Source organism: Vicugna pacos, chromosome 5, assembly GCF_048564905.1.
Source record: "Vicugna pacos chromosome 5, VicPac4, whole genome shotgun sequence".
NCBI classification, from domain to species: Eukaryota; Metazoa; Chordata; class Mammalia; order Artiodactyla; family Camelidae; genus Vicugna; species Vicugna pacos.
In genome coordinates, this window is record NC_132991.1 from 2,263,962 (window position 1) to 2,267,775 (window position 3,814).

The window sequence follows — 3,814 nt, forward strand, 5'->3', positions numbered from 1 at the left end:
CATTCACATCCTGGATACCAAGAGAGTTCAAGATAATATGAACCCAAAGAGATCTTCACCAAGACACATTGAAGTTAAAATGTCAGTGGTTAAATATAAAGACAGAATTTTAAAAGCAGGTCTTGGATAATTGTGTTTTTGTTTTCATTTGTCTCTAGGTATTTTTTGATTTCTTCTTTGATTTCTTCAATGATCCATCGGCTGTTAAGTAGCATATTGTTTAGCCTCCACGTGTTTGTCTTTTGTGCAGTTTTTTTTCTTGTAGTTGTTTTTTAATCTCATAGCATTGTGGTCAGAACAGGTGCTTGATATGATTTCAATTTTCTTAAATTTAGCAAGGCTTGTATTGTGGGCTACCATGTGATCTATCCTGGAGAGTGTTCCATGTGCACTGGAGATGGATGTGTATTCTGCTGCCTTAGGATGAATGCTCTGTAAATATCAATTAAGTCCATCTGGTCCAATGTGTCATTTAAAGCTATGTTTCCTTACTGATTTTCTGTCTGAATGATCTGCCCGTTGATGTAAGTGGGGTGTTAAGGTCCCCCACTACTATTGTGTTTCTGTCAATTTCTCCCTTTATGTCTGTTAGCACTTGCCTTATATATTGAGATGCTCCTGTGTTTGGTGCATATATATTTACTATTGGTATACATTATTCTTGGATTGATCCCTTGATCATTATGTAGTGTCCTTCTTTATCTCTTGCGACAGTCTTTTTTAAAGTATAATTTCCATTTTATTGTTTTTTTTCAGAGAACAGTATTTCTTCCGTCTTTAAAGATTTAACTTCTTACATGGATTTTGGTGCAGGTCATGGAGCAGCACCCGCTCGTCTAAATTGGGGTGGAGGTGTTCAGTCCTCCTGGGCTTCACAAGAATGATTCCCAACTACCTTGCTGTGAATGGCACAACTCACACAGTAATGTAATTTCACATACAGCTTGGGAAGCACATAGGTGCTGAAAACACTCACTTCAGAAGTATCCCTGACGGCTGCAGCCTCTACTATATTTCAAATGATGAACTTCTTAATGGCCTTGTTCTTGGGCACGCATTGGGCACAATTGCTGCAGCGAATGTGCTGCATGTGGCTGTGGCCCTTTTTGGCATGACTATTGTTCCTTCTTATTTTGGTCATCTTGGAAGCAAGGGTGGGAGAGAGCTCTTGTAGCAGGCTTTATTTTAAAGTCTATTTTGTCTGATGTACATATAGCTCTGGCTTTCTTTTGATTTCCATTTGCATGGAATACCTTTTCCCATCTTCTCATTTTCAGTGTGTGTGTCTCTAGCTCTGAAGTGAGTCTCTTATAGCTAGCATATATATGAGTCTTGCTTTTGTATCCATTCAGCCACTCTATGTGTTTTGGTTGGAGCATTTAGTCCATTTACATTTAAGATAATTACCTATATGCATGTTATTATTGCCATTTTGTTAATTGTTTTGGGTATGATAGTTCTACTTTTAATTTTTTGGAGGAACTTCTGTACTGTTTTCCATAGTCACTGTACCAACTGACATTCCCGCCAACAGTGCACAAATGTTCTCCTTTCTCTACATCCTTGCCAACACTTGTTTCTTATTCTCTTTTTGAAAATATTCATTCTACCAGGTGTGTGTTGAATTGTCATTGTAGTTTTCATTTGCTTTTCCCTGATGATTGGTGATGTTGAGCATCTTTTCATGTTCCTGTTGGCTGTCAGTATCTCTTGTTTGGAAAAATGTCTATTCAGGTCCTCTGTCCACTTTTTAAATCAAGCTATGTGGTTTTTTTTTTTTTGGTGTTGATTTAAATAAATTCTTTATATGCTTTGGATATTAGTCCCTTTTCAAATATATTATTTGCAAATATCATTTTCCATTCAGTAGGCTGCCTTTTCATATTGTTGAAAGTTTCCTTTGTTGTGCAAAGGATTTTTAGTTTAATGTAGTCCCATTTGTTTATTTTTGCTTTGTTTCCCTTGCCTGAGGAGATATATCCAAAAAATATTGCTAAGACTTATGTCAAAGAGTATACTTCCTATATTTTCTTCTAAGAGCTTTATGGTTTCAGATTAGATCACATTTTGTTATCCATCATCAGGCAAGGTAAATTTGGCTTGTTTTTACTTTTTTGCTATTATGAATAATGCTGCTATGAACATTTTTGTCCAAGTATTTATGTGGACATTTATTTTCTTTTCTTTACAGCATATACTTAGTCATGGAATTGCTGGGTTATATAGTAGCTCCAGGTTTAATTGTTCGAGCAAGTTTCACACTGTTTTCCAAGGCAGCCACTCTAGTGGGTGTGAAGTGGTATCTTATAATGAACTTGATTTGCATTTTCCTGATGGCTAATGATGCTAAGCACATTTTCATGTGCTTATTGGTCATTATCTATCTTTCCTTCAACAATGGCCTGGGGCATAAATTACTTGTTAAACTAATCCAATTGAATTGTGACTCCTTTTAAGAAACAGTTTCTGAGAACTGTGTTGACGTCTGTTCTGTCCCAGGAGGGCTTCTCTCAGCCAACTTATCCCCTGGTTCTCTCTTGCAAACTAGCCAGCCTACATTCTAGGCTGTATCTTCATTAAATTCTTGAATCTCTTCCCAAATTGCCTTCACCATAACCTCCACCATTCTTGTGAGCACCTTTAAGCTTGAATTTCTCCATGCTTTGTTGCAAATAAAGTCAGTTTATACAAAGAAGAAATGAAAAGAGTTGTATGTTGGATGCCTGCTTCTTCCTGCCCAGGAAAAAAACTCATAGTTAGGGCTATGGAGCTGGAGGTGGGGACAATGTCAAGCTTCTCTCTGAGTGACACACATGCTCTAGGATTTAATGCTTGGTGGAGGGAAGGCAGGAATCCGAGGTCCTCTTGGCTTGCCTTTCCTGTCGTTGGAAACACCACCCTGTGAGCTGGGGGAAGAGCCATCAGGGGCTTGGTACTGTCAGCATACTGCACACACGACAGAGCCTCAGTTCCATGGGTGGGAGCTGATTGGAAGAATGGAGTCCCCACTTCTCAGCTGCAGTCACTCAGCAACCGGTAGTTGGGGGCAGAATAAGAAACACTGGTGTCTGTCTCCTCCAAGGGAGAAAGCCCCCCAGTGGGACCCGGGGAGAGGGAGCCCTGTAGAAGAGTGTTTGTTTTGCTGAGCTTGGACGAGGGAGGAAGGGGAATGTCTAGGTTGAAACACTGCAGACTCCCTTACCAAATCTCTGCAAGTTTTCTTGAATAGAAGGCATTTCTTCATTTGCTGTTTGCCTTTAGGACCATTTTTAGAAACTTTAAATGACTGTGTTGTTAAAACTAATTTTCACCATTTTTCCTGGGGAGCAGTTCAGTGGAGCATCTCATACTGTGGTACAGGAACTTGATCCCGAGAATCATTTGATCTTCACTGGCCTGACCCTGACCCACACCTGTGCTCCTTTTTGACTTCAGGCAGTTTCCAGTTAATAGGGGAAAGAATCTGGGGGAAGAGCCTGCCTGGTTAGGGGAATTTGTGTACGGAGTTGTACTCCTTCAAATTTCCTTTTCCTTCTATAAGAGTTTAGACATGTGGCAATCCAGCTGTAATGTATGCGACCTCACAGGTGACTCTGAAAGAATTTAGAGAAGGCAATGATACACCCATGGAATTTTATTATCAAATTAGGTGAGCTAGGGGAGGGTGCAGCTCAGTGGAATGCTAGAATGCATTCCTAGCATGCACGAGGTCCTGGGTTCAATTCCCAGTACCTCTGTTTGAAAAATAAATAAACATGTTAGGGGAGCTAATCACAGATTCTAAACGGATTCCAGCAAGGGACTCTCACTGCAT

The 3,814-nt window shown here is 39.7% G+C and overlaps 1 pseudogene; it reads right to left on the reverse strand.

The window, feature by feature from the left end:
- Window positions 1-793: 793 nt before the first annotated feature.
- Window positions 794-1,141, reverse strand: LOC116280512 (putative ribosomal protein eS26-like; annotated as a pseudogene).
- Window positions 1,142-3,814: the final 2,673 nt, after the last annotated feature.